The sequence below is a fragment of the Moschus berezovskii genome, chromosome 6 (assembly GCF_049115385.1).
Source record: "Moschus berezovskii isolate FMDL1 chromosome 6, NW_MosBer_1.0, whole genome shotgun sequence".
Taxonomy (NCBI): domain Eukaryota; kingdom Metazoa; phylum Chordata; class Mammalia; order Artiodactyla; family Moschidae; genus Moschus; species Moschus berezovskii.
Window position 1 is genome coordinate 27,967,138 of NC_142465.1, and position 19,963 is coordinate 27,987,100.

Sequence of the window (19,963 nt, forward strand, 5' to 3'; positions counted from 1 at the left end):
CTGAAAGAAAGTTTGTAATACCATCCTGATTCCCTCCTTGATTAGTGCGTTAAATAAAATCTTAGACACTTGTTTGTTATTTGGATAAAAGTCACCATTGTACCTTATTTTGAAAATTAGCCTTTAGCAATACTTTTCTTTATAATTAATTCATCTCTTCATCCATCTTTTGGCTTTTTAAATTGCTCACACATTGTAGATACAGAAGCACCTAAAATTCCAATGCTATTACTGTTATAGTAATATAAGTGGGACCTCTTCCAGGGCCTGAGAGTGGGCTCTCGTCTAACATTCAGAAATGAATTACCTGAGGAGACAAAGCAAAGGACCTTTTTGGGAGGGGCAGAGGACAGCAAAGTGAGAGAACCCGAGAGAGCTGCTTCGCCATGTGGCTCGTAGTCTCAGGTTTCATGGTAATGGTTTAATTGTCCAGATTGTCTCTGGCCAGTCGCCTTACTTGTGTCCATATTTGATCCAGCTCCTGGCAGTGGGTGCATCTCTCAGTCAAGGTGGCTCCTAGCGCAAGGGTGTCTGGGAGGTCAGCAGTACATATTATGGGTTGGCACCTCCTCCCCGCTTTGGCCCCTCCCAAACTCTTCTAGCTTTTCAGTTCTGTGTTCCTTCATGGGACCTCCCAGTGTGGGGTAACTCCTGTAAGCAGTTGTAATCCTGCATGGCCAGGGACAGACAGTTTCAGTCAATGGTTCTCTAATATCAGCACGAGCTTTGAAACTGGGCTGGCTGAGCCAGAACCCTAGGCAGGTTACTTGACCTCTCTATGCCTCGGTTTCCTCCCAGGGTTTTGTGATGAATAAATGAGTTACATAACTAACGTATTTAGAAAAGTGTGTGGTACATTAAAAAAGAGTCTGTTACTTTTTTCTCCTTTGGGTTGCAAGGAGAAAGAATTTCTCTTTCACTGAGGACCCGCTCCTTCTTAGGGTCTTAAAACCATAGCCAGCTCCTCTGTTGCTTCTGTGAATGAAAACCAATTTCTAACTTAGGACCCTTTCGGTATCACGACTTTCTAATGTTTTCCTCCATCAGATATTAGTGCCACGTAAGGATTTATATCACAATTTTTATTTGAGGGAACTCAATCTTTTTTTAACAATGATTTAACAAGTCACCAGCCACCCTTATAACAGCCTGTCAGATGGGTCAGCTACATTTACTGCATTTACCTATTCTAAACCTCAAATTGTAGCAGCTGCCAGGAGCCTGCACTGAAGCTGGGTGGAAACATCAGTCAGCCCAGTAAAACTGAAAAGACTGTGCTGTCTTTTAGGTGTAATATTAGGGAACCTACCTGAGTGGTGCCTTTGGGGGAACAAGGAAGATGGGTTTGTTTTAGCTTCCTTAATCTATTTCTGAGCTAAAGAACTTTTTCTTCAGAACTGAGCTCTTAGATTCAAGTTTTCTAGCAAATGTTGTTCCTAGAATAGTATTCAAGTCTCTGGTCCCAGCTTTATCAGTCACGATGGGCTTGGCTTTGTTACTGTTAAAACAACAACAACAAACCATGCTCAGTGCCTTGAACAAGACAGTTTTGTTTCTAGCTGAGGGCTTCCCTGGTGGCTCAGAGGTTAAAGCGTCTGCCTCCAATGCGGGAGACCCGGGTTCGATCCCTGGGTCGGGAAGATCCCCTGGAGAAGGAAACGGTAACCCACTCCAGTATTCTTGCCTGGAGAATCCCATGGACGGAGAAGCCTGGTAGGCTACAGTCCACGAGGTCGCAAAGAGTTGGACATGACTGAGCAACGGAACGGAATGCTACATATGCAGCATATATCAATTGTGGTCTCTGCTCCATACCACCCCCGAGTCCAGAGCCCAGGCTGACAGATGCTCTACCCTTTGGGTTTCTCCAGACTCAAATCAAAATGAAGAGCACTTGGAATCTCACAAAATGGCTCTTCAATACTTCTGTACAAAATTGACCAATATTACCTCTGCTCATCTTTCAGGGCCATGCCTAATTTCAAGTGTGGGCAATGTGCCTCTCCCCTGTGCTCAGAATGGAGGGGAACTGGATATTAGATACTGAAGGACAGCGGAATGTTCACCACACTAGTCATGGCTCCCCAGTCTTGACTGCATTATTGCTCTTCTCCCGATTTATGTCCTTCACTCTCAGCATTCAGAATAGGATGTAATTGCAATTCACTTGGCCTGGCTTCTAATTCAACAACATCCCTAATATTATCTGAAATCTGTAGGGAGGAACTAAGCTCCACAGCAGTACAGATTTGCACCTTCAAACTTCAGGGGTTCTCTAGTAGGCGCATTTGGTATTGTCGAGAGAGAAAGTATGCTTGTTTTTCCAAGTTCTGCCTCACCCAGCCCCCACCTGGCTCTAATTGTAAAGTGCATCTGCATGTTTTAAAAGCTCATTATGTAAATGTATCACAGTCCATATCCATCAACAGATAATTAAGAGACTATATACATATGTATGAATTGGCTTAATACTGCTTTAATGAGGAGGTTTACTAGAAATACCAAATCAAGGAGGCAAGAAGAAAAATGATCATAATAAAAATGAGTACAAGTTTCCAGCAGTTCCTGGTAGTCCTGAGAGCTGCAGGAACACTCAAAGGACACCTCACGTTTCCTCTGTACCCACCATAAATGGGAGGAAGAAGCTTGGAAAGAAGTAGAAGTGTTGCTCAACACATCTTTGAAAATAAGGTTATACTTTTTATTATATTCCAAATTAAAGATTTTCGGAAGTCAAGAAACACCTGGAGTAACAGGCAAATATGGCCTAGGAGCACGAAATGAAGCAGGGCAAAGGCTAATAGAGTTTTGCCAAGAGAACACACTGGTCATAGAAAACACCCTCTTCCAACAACACAAGAGAAGACTCTACACATGGACATCACCAGACGGTCAACACCAAAATCACATTGATTATATTCTTTGCAACCAAAGATGGAGAAGCTGTATACAGTTAGCAAAAACAAGACCGGGAGCTGACTGTGGCTCAGATCATGAACTCCTTATTGCCAAATTCAGACTTAAATTGAAGAAAGCAGGGAAAAACCACTAGACCATTCAGATATGACCTAAATCAAATCCCTTATGATTATACAGTGGAAGTGAGAAATAGATTTAAGGTACTAGATCTGATAGATAGAGTGCCTGATGAACTCTGGACGGAGGTTCGTGACATTGTACAGGAGACAGGGACCAAGACCATCCCCATGGAAAAGAAATGCAAAAAAGCGAAATGGCTGTCTGAGGAGGCCTTACAAATAGCTGTGAGAAGAAGAGAAACGAAAAGCAAAGGAAAAAAGGAAAGATAAAGCATCTGAATGCAGAGTTCCAAAGAATAGCAAGGAGAGATAAGAAAGCCTTCCTCAGCGATCAATGCAAAGAAATAGAGGAAAACAACAGAATGGGAAAGACTAGAGATCTCTTCAAGAAAATTAGAGATACCAAGGGAACATTTCATGCAAAGATGGGCTCGATAAAGGACAGAAATGATATGGACCTAACAGAAGCAGAAAATATTAAGAAGAGGTGGCAAGAATACACAGAAGAACTGTACAAAAAAGAGCTTCATGACCAAGATAATCACGATGGCGTGATCACTCACCTGGAGCCAGATATCTTGGAATGTGAAGTCAAGTGGGCCTTAGAGAGCATCACTATGAACAAAGCTAGTGGAGGTGATGGAATTCCAATTGAGCTATTTCAAATCCTGAAAGATGATGCTGTGAAAGTGCTGCATTCAATATGCTAGCAAATTTGGAAAACTCAGCAGTGGCCACAGGACTGGAAACATTCCAATCCCAAAGAAAGGGAATGCCAAAGAATGCTCAAACTACCGCACAATTGCACTCATCTCACACACTAGTAAAGTCATGCTCAAAATTCTCCAAGCCCCAGGCTTCAGCAATATGTGAACCGTGAACTTCCAGATGTTCAAGCAAGTTTTAGAAAAGGCAGAGGAACCAGAGATCAAATTGCCAACATCCGCTGGATCATGGAGAAAGCAAGAGAGTTCCAGAAAAACATCTATTTCTGCTTCATTGACTATGCCAAAGCCTTTGACTGTGTGGATCACAATAAACTGTGGAACATTCTGAAAGAGATGGGAATCCCAGACTACCTGACCTGCCTCTTGAGAAACCTGTATGCAGGTCAGGAAGCAACAGTTAGAACTGGACATGGAACAACAGACTGGTTCCAAATAGGAAAAGGAGTACGTCAAGGTTGTATATTGTCACCCTGGTTATTTAACTTATATGCAGAGTACATCATGAGGAACGCTGGGTTGGAAGAAGCACAAGCTGGAATCAAGATTGCCGGGAGAAATATCAATAACCTCAGATATGCAGATGACACCACCCTTATGTCAGAAAGTGAAGAGGAACTCAAAAGCCTCTTGATGAAAGTGAAAGAGGAGAGTGAAAATGTTGGCTTGAAGCTCAACATTCAGAAAATGAAGATCATGGCATCTGGTCCCATCACTTCATGGGAAATAGATGGGGAAACAGTGGAAACAGTGTCAGACTTTATTTTCTTGGGCTCCACAATCACTGCAGATGCTGATTGCAGCCATGAAATTAAAAGACGCTTACTCCTTGGAAGGAAAGTTATGACCAACCTAGAAAGCATATTAAAAAGCAGAGACATTACTTTGCCAACCAAGGTCCGTCTAGTCAAGGCTATGGTTTTTCCTGTGGTCATGTATGGATGTGAGAGTTGGACTGTGAAGAAAGCTGATTGCCGGAGAAGTGATGCTTTTGAACTGTGGTGCTGGAGAAGACTCTTGAGAGTCCCTTGGACTGCAAGGAGATCCAACCAGTCCATTCTAAAGGAGATTCATCCTGGGTGTTCATTGGAAGGACTGATGCTAAAGCTGAAGCTCCAATACTTTGGCCACCTCATGTGAAGAGTTGACTCACTGGAAAAGACTCTGATGCTGGGAGGGATTGGGGGTGGGAGGAGACGGGGTCGACAGAGAATGAGATGGCTGGATGACATCACCAACTTGACATGAGTTTGAGTGAACTCTGGGTGTTGGTGATGGACAGGGAGGCCTGGCGTGCTGTGATTCACAGGGTCGCAAAGATTTGGACATGACTGAGCAACTGAACTGAACTGAAAACCTAGTTCATGGCAGGGAAGTGGTCAGAAGTCTGACTTGGCAACCCCCAGTCGATGCCAAAACTGCAGAGATGGAGACACCAGACTAACCCGTGCGGCTCCTCTCCACAAATTAGAACGGTGTCTCCTAGAAGAGGCGGAAAACCAGTGGGAAACCCTTGGCTCCCTCTAGCAGGCAAAGCCTTCCAGGTCCATGACTCAGTGAGGAGGTGATGCTTTATGTAGAGACATACATGACCTTGTCCCAGGTGGACACAGCCTCGGTGAGCAGAGCATGAGCTAGGATTTAGCCTTTACCTACTCTCTCAGCAAGGCTTCTTGTCCAGCACATAATCCATACAGCTGCAACAGCAGTCCTTTCTAGAAAACTTAGTGACTCTCACCAAGAACTATCCTGAGTCCATAGGAACAGAGGACCCTTCCCCTGTTCTACCTACCAACTTGTCCCTTTGGTTTACTCAATGGCTGCTCAACCCCACCTTTGGGACCCCTCTACCACCCCTCTCTTCTCCGCTCATACACAGTTCATTGGCCAAGACTCAGTCAGGTGGCCCTACCGAGTTACAGAGGAAGCTGGGCATTCTGGTCTTGCTGGGTGACCAGATGTGGCTCCCTGCGATCTAGTGACTAGGGAATTCGAAGGCAAGTCATTTGCCTGTCCCATTTCCCACACATCGAAGGAGTAGGGACAGGAAATTAGCTCCCCTTCAGTAAAGAGAAGGATGGCACTCCTTGACCACAGCAGTTCTGGTTTCTTAACTTGATCTAATTCTAGCCTCTGGAAAACACCACCTTGTCTATCATCCCCCTGGCACGTCTGAACTAGATACTGACAAGTGTGGTCTTGTAAAAGGCTCCACTGCTTCGGAATCCCAAGTCTTCCTGGGTGAGTTTTGAGGGCTGAGATTGTTTTACAACTTCAGCAGTCAAAGACTTTTTCTTTTTTTGGAAACTCAAGGTTTGTGGTTTGTCTGACAAATGTAGTAGCTCTTCTCTTCTGTTTGCGTTTCCTCAGTATTATAGGGCAGGGACTGCATCCATGTCCTTCCTAGACATACTTTTCTAACCTGATTTATGTTTGTGCTTCCTTCTATCTCCCAGTCTGGCTGTCCCTCTGTCTCCTGAGTGAAAGACACGTGTCATATCCTCCCACATTCGCACACTCCCTTGGCCACAACTCATTCACATGGTCCATGTAACTGCAACAGAGCCTGCAAAATAGGGAGTCACCATGTACCCAAAAGGAAACAAAATGGGGTTTGAATCCATGTCATTACTTCTTCCTCATCTGGCCTGGGTGGTAAGTTATCCTGATTGGCAATCTCTACTCAGAGCATGTATTTGAAGTGAGTAAGGCTTCTCTGAGATAAGAAGGGCATTGTTTCTGAAAAAAAAAAAAATAGGATTTGAAGTAGATAAACAGATTCCAACCTGATAGAGGTTAAATGTTTTGAAAGGAAGACAAACGTAGAATGGAATCTGGACTGCAACATTTATGAGCCTCGGGTGTCTATAAGAAAGTTATAAGAACTTTCTGGGCTTCAGCTGCCTCATTTGTAAAATGCAGGTAATAGAAGTACTTCTTTCCTAGACTGTTGTTCGGTTCAGTTCAGTTCAGTCGCTCAGTCGTATCCGACTCTCTGCAATCTCATGAATCACAGCACACCAGGCCTCCCTGTCCATCACCAACTCCCAGAGTTCACTCAAACTCATGTCCATTGAGTCGGTGATGCCAACCAGCCATCTCATTCTCTTTCGTCCCCTTCTCCTCACGCCCCCAATCCCTCCCAGCATCAGACTCTTTTCCAGTGAGTCAACTTGTCGCATGAGGTGGCCAAAGTATTGGAGTTTCAGCTGTAGCATCAGTCCTTCCAACGAACACCCAGAATTGATCTCCTCTAGAATGGACTGGTTGGATCTCCTTGCAGTCCAAGGGACTCTCAAGAGTCTTCTCCAGCACCACAGTTCAAAAGTATCAATTCTTCGGCGATCAGCTTTCTTCACATCCAACTCTCACATCCATACATGACCACGGGAAAACCATAGCCTTGACTAGATGGACCTTGGTTGGCAAAGTAATGTCTCTGCTTTTTAATATGCTTTCTAGGTTGGTCATAACTTTCCTTCCAAGGAGTAAGCGTCTTTTAATTTCATGGCTGCAATCAGCATCTGCAGTGATTGTGGAGCCCAAGAAAATAAAGTCTGACACTGTTTCCACTGTTTCCCCATCTATTTCCCATGAAGTGATGGGACCAGATGCCATGATCTTCGTTTTCTGAATGTTGAGCTTCAAGCCAACCTTTTCACTCTCCTCTTTCACTTTCATCAAGAGGCTTTTGAGTTCCTCTTCACTTTCTGCCATAAGGGTGGTGTCATCTGCATATCTGAGGTTATTGATATTTCTCCCAGCAATCTTGATTCCAGCTTGTGCTTCTTCCAGCCCAGCGTTCCTCATGATGTACTCTGCATATAAGTTAAATAAGCAGGGTGACAATATACAACCTGATGTATTCCTTTTCCTATTTGGAACCAGTCTGTTGTTCCATGTCCAGTTCTAACTGTTGCTTCCTGACCTGCATACAGGTTTCTCAAGAGGCAGATCAGGTGGTCTGGTATTCCCATCTCTCTCAGAATTTTCCACAGTTTATTGTGATCCACAAGTCAAAGGCTTTGGCATAGTCAATGAAGCAGAAATAGATGTTTTTCTGGAACTCTTCTGCTTTGTCCATGATCCAGCAGATGTTGGCAATTTGATCTCTGGTGCCTCTTCCTTTTCTAAAACCTGCTTGAACATCTGGAAGTTCATGGTTCACATATTGCTGAAGCCTGGCTTGGAGAATTTTGAGCATGACTTTACTAGTGTGTGAGATGAGTGCAATTTTGCGGTAGTTTGAGCATTCTTTGGCATTCCCTTTCTTTGGGATTGGAATGAAGACTGACCTTTTCCAGTCCTGTGGTCACTGCTGAGTTTTCCAAATTTGCTAGCATATTGAATGCAGCACTTTCACAGCATCATCTTTCAGGATTTGAAATAGCTCAATTGGAATTCCATCACCTCCACTAGCTTTGTTCATAGTGATGCTCTCTAAGGCCCACTTGACTTCACATTCCAAGATATCTGGCTCCAGGTGAGTGATCACGCCATCGTGATTATCTTGGTCATGAAGCTCTTTTTTGTACAGTTCTTCTGTGTATTCTTGCCACCTCTTCTTAATATCTTCTGCTTCTGTTAGGTCTGTTAGGTCCATACCATTTCTGTCCTTTATCGAGCCCATCTTTGCATGAAATGTTCCCTTGGAATCTCCAATTTTCTTGAAAAGATCTCTTGTTTTTCCTAGTCTGTTGTTTTCCTCTATTTCTTTGCATTGATCGCTGAGGAAGGCTTTCTTATCTCTCCTTGCTATTCTTTGGAACTCTGCATTCAGATGCTTATATCTTTCCTTTTCTCCTTTGCTTTTCGCTTCTCTTCTTTTCACAGCTATTTGTAAGGCTTCCTCAGACAGCCATTTCGCTTTTTTGCATTTCTTTTCCATGGGGATGGTCTTGGTCCCTGTCTCCTGTACAATGTCACGAACCTCCATCCAGAGTTCATCAGGCACTCTATCTATCAGATCTAGACCCTTAAATCTATTTCTTACTTCCACTGTATAATCATAAGGGATTTGATTGAGGTCATATCTGAATGGTTTAGTGGTTTTCCCTACTTTCGTCTATTTAAGTCTGAATTTGGCAATAAGGAGTTCATGATCTGAGCCACAGTCAGCTCCCGGTCTTGTTTTTGCTCACTGTATACAGCTTCTCCATCTTTGGCTGCAAAGAATATAATCAATGTGATTTTGGTGTTGATCATCTGGTGATGTCCATGTGTAGAGTCTTCTCTTGTGTTGTTGGAAGAGGGTGTTTTCTATGACCAGTGCGTTCTCTTGGCAAAACTCTGTTAGCCTTTGCCCTGCTTCACTCTGTATTCCAAAGCAAAATTTGCCTGTTACTCCAGGTACTTCTTGACTTCCTACTTTTGCATTCCATTTCCCTATAATGAAAAGGACATCTTTTTTGGGTGTTAGTTCTATAAGCTCTTGTAGGTCTTCATAGAACCGTTCAACTTTGGCTTCTTCAGCATTACTGGTTTGGGCATAGACTTGGATTACTGTAATATTGAATGGTTTGCCTTGGAAACGAACAGAAATCATTCTGTCATTTTTAAGATTGCATCCAAGTACTGCATTTCAGACTCTTTTGTTGATCATGATGGCTACTCCATTTCTTCTAAGGGATTCCTGCCCAGAGTAGTAGATATAATGGTCATCTGAGTTAAATTCACCCATTCCAGTCCATTTTAATTCACTAATTCCTAGAATGTCTATGTTCACTCTTGTCATCTCCTGTTTGACAACTTCCAATTTGCCTTGATTCATGGACCTAACATTCCAGGTTTATGCAATATTGCTCTTTACAGCATCAGACCTTGCTTCTATCACCAGTCACATCCACAACTGGGTATTTGTTTTGCTTTGGCTCCATCCCTTCATTCTTTCTGGAGTTATTTCTCCACTGATCTCCAGTAGCATATTGGGCACCTACCGACCTGGGGAACTCCTCATTCAGTATCCCATCATTTTGCCTTTTGATACTGTTCATGGGGTTCTCAACGCAAGTATACTGAAGTGGTTTGCCATTCCCTTCTCCAGTGGACCACATTCTGTCAGACCTCTCCACCATGACCCGTCCATCTTGGGTGGCCCCACACGGCACGGCTTAGTTTCACTGAGTTACACAGGGCTGTGGTCCATATGATCAGATCAACTAGTTTTCTGTGATTATGATTTCAGTGTGCCTGCCCTCTGATGCCCCCTTGCAATACCTACCCTCTTATTTGGGTTTCTCTTACCTTGGTCATGGGATATCTCTTCACTGATGCTCCAGCAAAGTGCAGCCGCTGTACCTTACCTTGAACGAGGGGTATTTCCTTAAGGCCGTCCCTCCTGACCTTGAACGTGGAGTAGCTCCTCTCGTCCCTCCTGTGCCCGCGCAGCCACCGCCTCTTGGACGTGGGACAGCTCCTCTCGGCCACCGCCCTGACCTTGGGCGTGGGGTAGCTCCTCTCGGGCACACTTCTGCGCGTGGTCGGTTGTGCCGGAGCTGGCGTCTCTCACATCTGCTATGTAAATGTTTGTCACATACTTGGCCCAACACCATGTAAGAGGAAACGTAAGTATATGAGAGTGTAGAGGGTATAAGCCTCAGTCTATATATTCAGCTGTGCAAGAAATTTGACTTTATCTTCCTGTATCTGAACCTAATGCCTGTGTTAAATCTCCCTTTCCTTCTGAAAACAACAGGGACTTCATTTCAGTCGATTCATGGCTTCTCCCTGGGCTCTGAGGACGTTGCGGGGAGCTGATGTGGGCTCGAGATGGCAGGTCTAGATGGTCGGCATCTCTTCTTCTATGTTCTTGCTTCTTGCCAGCTACCAAGCACCTGCAGATCTGCCAATTCCCTGTGTCATGTCTGGATTTCTCCACCATCCTGGGTGCCATGGCCATATATTGCCCACAGCATCCTGTGACCCCAAAACCCCTTGGGGTTGCCTTGGACCTGTTTGTCTTGACACATTGCACAAATACACCTTCTGCACTCATGTCCCTATTGGCTTAGGGACTTTCAGAGTCTTCCCACCCCCAGCAATGAGGCTCAGATCCACTCTGCTCTTGGTTTCCCAATCTTATCCAGAAGATCCATCATTCAGCTTCAACAACTCCCTTGCTCCCGTGACTCTGTTCAGGGGAAAGGTCCCAGCCATATCTAAGACCAAGGTGTGCAGTCCAGTAGCCACTAGCCACTGTGATCATTCAAATTTAAACTGGGTAACATATGCCAGATTAGCAATACTAACCACACCTTGGGTGCTCAGTAACCATATGTGGCTGGTGGCTACCACACTGAAGAACACAGTGTTTATTATAGAACACTGCTATCATCCTAGAAAGTTCTGTTGACAACACCGGTCTAGGATCTGTGCCTTATATCTGGTCCTGACCCTCTCTGGCGCCATCTCAGAACCTGTATCTAAGCTGGGCTGGAAGCTTTGCCCTTTGTACATGCTCATACCGTCTCATACCCATCCTGCCTCATACCAGGTCTAGGCTTTGAAACTCAGAGGCCAAGAACTGGCTCTTTTGTTCTCCATGTTCTGCTGTATCATCTCTCTTCTGAGGCACAGAGATGGGATGCTCATATTACCATCAGAGCCAGCAACTCGTCCAGTTGGCCGGGACTGAGAGGATTCCTGGGACATGAAACTTTCCATCTGAAAACCAGGAAAGTCCCAAACAATCCAGGACAATTTGGTCACCTCGGTTCCAAAGAACCATGGGTTACCAAGAAATGCAGGCAAGAATACCAGTCTTGATATCTCAACGTTGCCTCAACCTTGTAGCTAATATTAGTCTGGTAAGGATTTCATTTCACCCTTCAGAATTAGATTTGGATATTACATTTCTTCTATTTCTAGAAGCTTTTCTGACTCCCACTCTCCTGCCTCTCTCCCTTCCTTGTCCTGTGACGCCCACGGATTTCGTTGGTTCCACCCGGTATTTACTAAAGATACATCTTCAGATCTCCTTTCCCCTTACCTACCTCCCTAGGAAGACTGTTTGAATATCTGATATTTTGCCCTTTCTGGAAAACTATTGATCCTGAGGCCATGGGAAGAGTTAGCCACATAAAGGACTTCTGTAGGGCATGCAGGAAGAGCCAGCTCCGAAGAGCCCCTTTGGACATTAAAGTAAGACCTTCAGTGGATTGTTAATAGCTACCTTTTGGCCCGTTTCTAACTCACATAGTGAGAGTCTGTAACACAGAAGCTACCACAGAGCTCAGTTCTAAGAGAAGAGACTTCCAGGAACTGCTGTCACTCACCTGCCTTGTCCCCGTCCATCTTCTCCCTGACATTTTCCTGCCCTGGCTTATTAGGTTGTGCGAACTGTCTAAAAATACCTTGATAGCAGAAGCTCAGAGGGTCGAAGAAGGAAAATGAGTCATTCAGTAAGACCACAAATGTTCTTCTTTCACCCAGTTCCTTCCCTCAGCAAGATTCAGACTTGAGGAAACACCGGCTCAAATTCTATCAGACACTTTGACCTGTGAATATGATTTGTTCTGTTTTCTATTCCTACAAACTTTTTCTCCCTGCATAAACCTTAACCTGTATGGTCCAGTCCAAGTACAACCTCATCTAGGAAGCTGTTCATGATTTACCCTAACCAAATCGTTCGTCTCTGCCAGTATAACAGAAAACTAGAAACATAAGGCTTATTATATAAACTCACCCCAGACTTGAATCAAAATCTTAAGAAGAGGGTATAGAAAATGTGCATTAAAAATGTTTTTATGCTGGAATATAGTCGATTTACACTGTTGTTAGTTTCCGGTATACAGCAAATTGATTCACTTATACATATTCTATGTCTGTTCTTTTTCAGATTCTTTTCATATATAGGTTATTACTGAGTATTGAGTAGAATTCTATGTGCTATACAGTAGGCCCTTTTTGATTATCTACTTTTATGTAGAGAGGTGTGTATATGTTAATCCCAACCTCCTAATTTATCCCTCTCTTCCACCTCTCCCCTTTGGTAACCCATAAGTTTGTTTGCTAAGTCTGTGCCTCTGTTTTGTAAATAAGTTCATTTATATCATTTTTTAAGAACCCACATAAAAGTGACATCATGATGTTTATCTTTCTGTGTTTGACTTCACTTAGTGTGATAATCTCTTGGTCCATCCATGCTGCTGCAAATGGCATTATTCTTTTATGGCTAAGTAATATTCCGTTGTACACATTCTTTATCCATTCATCTGTTGTTGGACATTTAGGTTGCTTCCATGGCTTGGCTATTGTAAACAGTGCTGCAGTGAACATTGGACTCTATGTATCTTTTCAAAGTATGGTTTTCTCTCGATATATGCCCAGGAATGGGACTGTTGGATCATATAGTAGCTCTATTTTTAGTTTCTTAAGGAATCTCCACACCGTTCTCCATAGTGGCTATACCAATTTACATTCCCACCAACAGTGTAGAAGCGTTCCCTTTTCTCCACACCCACTGCAGCATTTATGCATCTATTGTTTGTAGACTTTTTGATGATGGCTATTCTGACTTGTATGAGGTGAGACCTTACTGTAGTTTTGATTTGAGAGTTGGACTGTGAAGAAAGCTGATCGCCGAAGAATTGATGCTTTTGAACTGTGGTGCTGGAGAAGACTCTTGAGTCCCTTGGACTGCAAGGAGATCCAACCAGTCCATTCTAAAGGAGATCAGTCCTGGATGTTCATTGGAAGGACTGATGCTAAAGCTGAAGCTCCAAAACTTTGGCCATGCGAAGAGTTGACTCATTGGAAAAGACTCTGATGCTGGGAGGGATTGGGGGCAGGAGGAGAAGGGGACGACAGAGAATGAGATGGCTGGATGGCATCACCAACTCGATGGACATGAGTTTGAGTGAACCCCGGGAATTGGTGATGGACAGGGAGGCCTGGTGTGCTGTGATTCATGGGGTCGCAAAGAGTCGGACACGACTGAGCGACTGAACTGAACTGAACTGAATAATTAGCAACAGTAAGCATCTTTTCTTGTGTTCTTTGGCCATCTGTATGTCTTCTTAGGAGAAATTTAGATCTTCTACCCATTTTTTTTTTTAATTGAGCTGCATGAGCTGTTTGTATATTTTAGAGGTGAATCCCTTGTCAGTTGCATCATTTACAAATATTCTCTCCAATTCTGTGGGTTGTCTTCTCATTTTTTTTATGATTTCCTTTGCTGTGAAAAAGCTTTTAAGTTTAATTATGTCCCATTTGTTTTTTTGCTGCTGTTGTTGTTGCTATAGAAGGTGGATCCAAAAAGACATTGCTAAGATTTATTTCAGAGTTCTAAGAGTTTTATAACATCCAGTCTTACCTTTTAGTCTTTAATCGATTTTGAGTTTATTTTTGTTTATGGTGTTAGAGAATGCTCTAATTTCCTTCTTTTACATGTGGCTGTCCGCTTTTCCCAGCAACACTTACTAAAGAGACTGTCTTTTCTCCAATGTATATTCTTGTCTCCTTTATCACAGACTAATTGACCATACGTATGAGAGTTTATTTCTAGGCTTTCTATCCTGTTCCATTGATCTATAAGTCTATCTTTATGCCAGTACCGTACTATTTTAATTACTGTAGCTTTCAGTTCAGTCGCTCTGTCCTGTCCGACTCGCTTTAATCCCTATCAAATTATCAATGGCATTTTTTGCAGATATAAAACAAAAAAATCTTAAAATTTATATTGAACCACACAAGACCCTGAATAGCCAAAGCAATCTTGAGAAAGAAAAACAGAGCTGTAAAAGTCAGGCTTATTGACTTCAAAAAGCATGCATTTTTAACAAACACTCCAGGTACTTCTCTTTTAAAAATTTACTGATATATAAGTCATGTGGCATAAAATTCACCCATTTAAAGTACACAATTCAAAAGCCTTTAGTATATGCAACTGTTAACCACAATAAATTCTAAAGCACTTTCATTATCCCCAAAAGAAACCCTGTATCCTTTAGCTGTCACTCCCCAATTCCCACTCCTCTGTCCCAAGTGTGAGTAGTCACTGGTCTATTTCTGTTTCTATAAATTGGCCCATACTGGACATTTCATATTAATGCAATCATACAATACATGGTCCTCTGTGACCAACTTCTTTCACTTAATGTTTTCAGGATTCTTCGATGTTGTAGCATGCATCAATACTTCATTTCTTTTTATGCCTGAACAGTGTTCCATGGTGTGGATATATCATATTTTACTTTCCCACTCATCAGTTAATATTTGGGCCATCGCACCACATACGGCGTAGCCTATTATAAATACTGTTACTATCAACATTCAGATGCAAGTTTTGGAGTGGACCTGCATCTTCACTTCTCCTGGTTTTACATCTAGGAATGTAATTTCTAAGTCATGGGGTGATTTTATGCCTAACTTTCTGAGAAACAGTCAGGCTGTTTTCCACAGTAGCTGACACCATTTACATTCTCACCTGCAAAGAATGAGGGTTCAGATTTCTTCTCAACGTCAACACATCCTTACCTGCCTTTTAAAATTCTAATCATCCTAATGCATATGAAATGGTCCTAATGGGTCTCATTTTTGCTTTGATGTGCATTTCCCTAATGGCTAATGCAGGTGCTTCTTATAAAGTGTGAAAAGCTTTGGTAACAGGTATGTGATGGAGTTCCCTGTCTTATGGTCCCTGTGTGTGTGTCATACCTGACTTGTGACACCTCAGTCATATCTCTTTGTGACCCTGTGGACCATAGCCCACCAGGCTCCTCTGTCCAAGAGATTCTCCAGGCAAGAATACTGGAATGGGTTGCTGGGCCCTTCTCCAGGGGTCTTCCTGACCCAGGAATCAAACCTGCATCTCTTATGTCTACCTGCATTGGCCGGTGGATCTTTACCACTAGCACCACCTGGGAAGCCCCCTTATGGTCCCTACTGGACAGTAAACTTGCAGAAGGCCTGGAGTGCACTGCATGGCTGCCTAGAGCCCCTTCAGTGTTGCCCAGAGCCTTTTACATTGTAGATGCTGCATAAACAGGAGGGAACTTCTATTAAGGGCCTGTATTGTGTCAGGCATAGATTATACAAATTAAGTCATTTAATCCTCACAACAGCCATTTGAGGGAGGATCTATCATTACTGCTCCCTTACAGATGAGGAAACTGAGACCCAGAAAAGTGAAATAACTTGCTTGTATTTGAACTCAGGTTGCATGATGCCAGACTGAACTGCCTCTTGAATAATGTACCTCTTGGCAGCCTACTCACCAAGGAGCCAGACTAACTTCCAGAACACAGCTTGTTTCCCAGGCAATTGACAGAGCCATCTATGACACAGACTTTTTGAGGTAGCGCCACTAAGGTTCTAACAAATAGCCAGCCACACCACCACGTTTGCCTCCTGGAAGCAGCTCCAGGAAGCTGGCCATGAGAAGTGGGGGTAGGTGAGAGGCTGTACAAGTTACCCAAGCATCTGTGAGAGGAGGTGCTGACACGGAGCAACATCCACTGTGATCTGTGTCTCTCCAAATGCCTGAGCCCCCTGATACGCACTCCAAATGACATGGCATGGTTGTGGCTTGCTGAGGGACTGTGGTTACAGATGGAATAGAAGTCTTCAGAGAGAGAGAAAGACTGGCAGACTCAGCGTGGACAGAGAAGAAGAGCTACATACTGTAGCGAGCAGTACGCAAACGCAGACACAGACCTAATAACAAGGATAATTATTTATAATAAATAATAAAGTTATTAATAAGTTGCTTAACCTGTTCTATTCCCTTTATTCATGTTATCTCACTTGTATTTGAGGGCACATCACAGTCCTAAGAAGTGGTTATTATTTGTAAGCTTCTTATAAGTGAGGACACTGAAGCACAGAGAGGGTAAATAACTCACCCAAGATCACACAGCTTGTAAGTAGTGGAGCCTGGATAAAGGACAAAAGATCCAACCGGCTGAGCCCTGCCCAAATCTCTGATTCACAGAATCATGAGAAACAATAAATTACTGGTTTCAAGCCGTTGAGTTTTAGGGCTGTTTGTCATAGAGCAATAGAAAACTGCCCTGTGGAACTTATAATTTAATAACAGTAACAAACAAGTGAAAAAAACACATAGTTTGAGTTTGAGTGAACTCCGGGAGTTGGTGATGGACAGGGAGGCCTGGCGTGCTGTGATTCATGGGGTCGCAGAGAGTCGGACACGACTGAGCGACTGAACTGAACTGAACTGAAAGAAGAAAGAACAGAATTGTCCCTTCATTGCATTTTGTTGTTGTTTTTCAGCCACCAAGTTTGTGACCCCATGGACTGCAGCACTCCAAGGCCTCCCTGTCCCTCACCATCTCCCAGAGTTTGCCCAAGGTCTTGTCCATTGAAACAGTGATGCCATCTCACCATCTCATCCTCTGTCACCCTCTTCTTCTTCTGCCTTCAATCTTTCCCAGTTTCAGGGCTTTTTCCAATGAGTCAGCTCTTTGCATCAGGTGTCCAAAGTACTGGAGCTTCACCTTCAGAATCAGTCTTTCCAAAGAGTATTCGGGGTTGATTTCCTTTGGGACTGACTGGTTGGATCTCCTTGCAGTCCAAGGGACTCTCAACAGTCTTTCTCCAACACCACAGTTCAAAAGCATCAATTCTTTGGTACTCTGCTGCTTTATGTTCCAACTCTTACATCCATATATGACTACTGGAAAGACCACAGCCTTGACTATATGGACCTTTGTTGGCAAAATGGTGTCTTTGCTTTTTAATATGCTGTCTAGGTTTGTCATGGCTTTCCTGCCAAGAAGCAATCATCTTCTAATTTCATGACCACAATCACCATCCACAGTGATTTTAGAGCCCAGGAAGAGGAAATCTGTCCTTCCGCCTTTTCCCCTTCTATTTGCCATGAAGTGATGGGACCCCGATGCCATGATCTTAGTTTTTTAAATACTGAGTTTTAAGCTGGCTTTTTCACTCTCCTCTTTCACCCCCATCAAGAGGCTCTTTAATTCATTTTCACTTTCTGCCATTAGAGTGGTATCATCTGCATATCTGAGGTTGTTGATACTTCTCCTGGCAATCTTGATTCCAGATTGTAATTAATCGAGCCCAGCATGTTGCATGATGTGCTCTGCATGTAAGTTAAATAAACAGGGTGACAATATACAGCCTGTCATACTCCTTTCTCAATTTTTAACCAGCCAGTTGTTCCATATAAAGTTCTAACTGTTGCTTCTTGACCTGCATACAGGTTTCTCAGGAGACAGGTAAGATGGTCTAATATTCCTATCTCTCTAAGAGTTTTCCACAGTTCATTATGGTGCACACAGTCAAAGCCTTTAACATAGTCAATGAAACAGAAGGAAATGTGTTTCTGGAATTCCCTTGCTTTCTTTATGATCCAATGATGTTGGCAATTTGGTCTTTGGTTTCTCTGCCTTTTCTAAACTGAGTTTGTGCATCTGGAAGTTCTCAATTCAATTACTGCTGAAGTCTAGCTTGAAAGATTTTTAGCATAACCTCACTAGCATGGGAAGTGAGTGTAATTGTCATTGCATTTATTTCATACGTAATAAGTAAAACTTTCATGGTCATTCAGAGCACTGGTAACAAGATTATCCTTTTTCCGTTCTTCGAGTCTACCTTGCCTACCTTGCAGGTAGGCAAATTATTACCTTTCTGGGCCTTGGTTTCTCCATCTGTGAAATGGGCATGGCAGCATTCATCCTGTCTGCCTCACAGGCTCCTGTGAGGATGAAATGAGACAAGAAACAAAAGTGCTATGATTGCTGAAAAGTCCTCAACAAGCTGCATCATAACAAGATAAATGTTCCCTTGTGCTAAAAGTGCTTAACTGCTTTATAATTTATTCTCTGAAATGGAAACATCTGGCCAAGGAAACTTGAAAGAAGCAGAAACCTTTCTGACCAAAGCAATTGCATCTAATAGCTGGTCTCTGGAGTCTCCTCCTTCAGCTCTGATTTGCCCATTACTTTGAGTTGTATTTTGAAATATGTCAGCCTTGCTTTTTTGCACATCTGCCTTTTCTATTTTTACTCTTGACCAAAATAGAGAAAGAAACCATTATAAATGGTAAATATCCATTTTTGGGTATTCCATCCTGTATATATATATAAATCTCTCCATGAATTTATTCATCAATATATCTTCTAATTGTAGTTGTAGAAACTGGAGTGAAGCAGAATTATAGAGGAATTTTATAAGGAACCTCTGCAAGCTGCAATTATTATATGGCTGAACGAGATTTCTACCTGGGTTATGAAACAGTGAACCCAGGAGCCAAATCCAATCATGTCTTCTCCCTGTTTAAAAATTCCTTAGTTAGTTCCCAGTGCCCTCTATATAAAGACCAAGCTCCTTGGCCTGGCACTGAGGTCCAGCCATGACTTTGCTCTTGCTTACCCCCACCCCCTGCCCCAGCCTTGCCTCTCGCCACTTGTGCTCTTGGGCTTCGTGCCCTGTTGATGCAGGCGTCTCATCTGCAGCCTTGACATAAGCTATTTCCTTCACCCTAGCACACCACGCTCTCCCATCTCTGCCTAGCCTACCCCTTCAGTGTTCATGTCTAACTTTAGATGATCTGAGATATCTTCCCTAAACCCCTAAGACTGAGTTTGGTGTTGCTCATCTGGGACCCCTTAGCACCTTTTCTCTAAGGTAGTTTCACATTGTAATTTCCAGAAGGTAAAAGACACAGCTCTCACAAACATACATCATGAGCCTATGTCAAATATTCATTTAATTCATTAATAAGGGTGCTAGCAGGGTAATGAAGTTGAGTCAAAGGAACATAAGAGAAACTGATTTATATGTGGTAAGTGAAAGGAAGAACGCTGATGGAATACTGCTATCTTAGATCCAAAACTGGGCATAATGTCCTATGGGCAATAAGGTACATGGCAGTTCGGTGCATGGGTGGTTCAGTGGTAGAATTCTCGCCTGCCACACAGGAGGCCCAGGTTTGCTTCCTGGCCCATGTAGCCACAGAGTCCCCTTTGTGGGCTTCCCTGGTAGCTCAGACAGTAAAGAATTTGCCTGCAGTGCAGGGACCTGGGTTTAATCCCTGGGTTAGAAAGATCCCCTGGAGAAGGAAATGGCAACCCACTCCAGTATTTTTGCCTGGAGAATTCCATGGACAAAGGAGCCTAGTGGGCTACAGTCCATGGGATCACAAAGAGTCCAGCACGACTGAGTGACTAACACATAGGCAATAAAATCATAACCCTTAGAAGCTATCTTCTCCAATGG

General features: G+C 43.2%; 1 long non-coding RNA gene across 1 annotated transcript in view; it reads right to left on the bottom strand.

The window, feature by feature from the left end:
* LOC148777559 (uncharacterized) overlaps positions 1-19,963 on the bottom strand; it is a 70,542-nt gene that overhangs the window by 31,891 nt on the left and 18,688 nt on the right. The window contains exon 2 of the long non-coding RNA XR_016037499.1: positions 18,370-18,440. This is a non-coding gene — a long non-coding RNA (uncharacterized LOC148777559). The remainder of the gene's footprint in view (positions 1-18,369; positions 18,441-19,963) is intronic.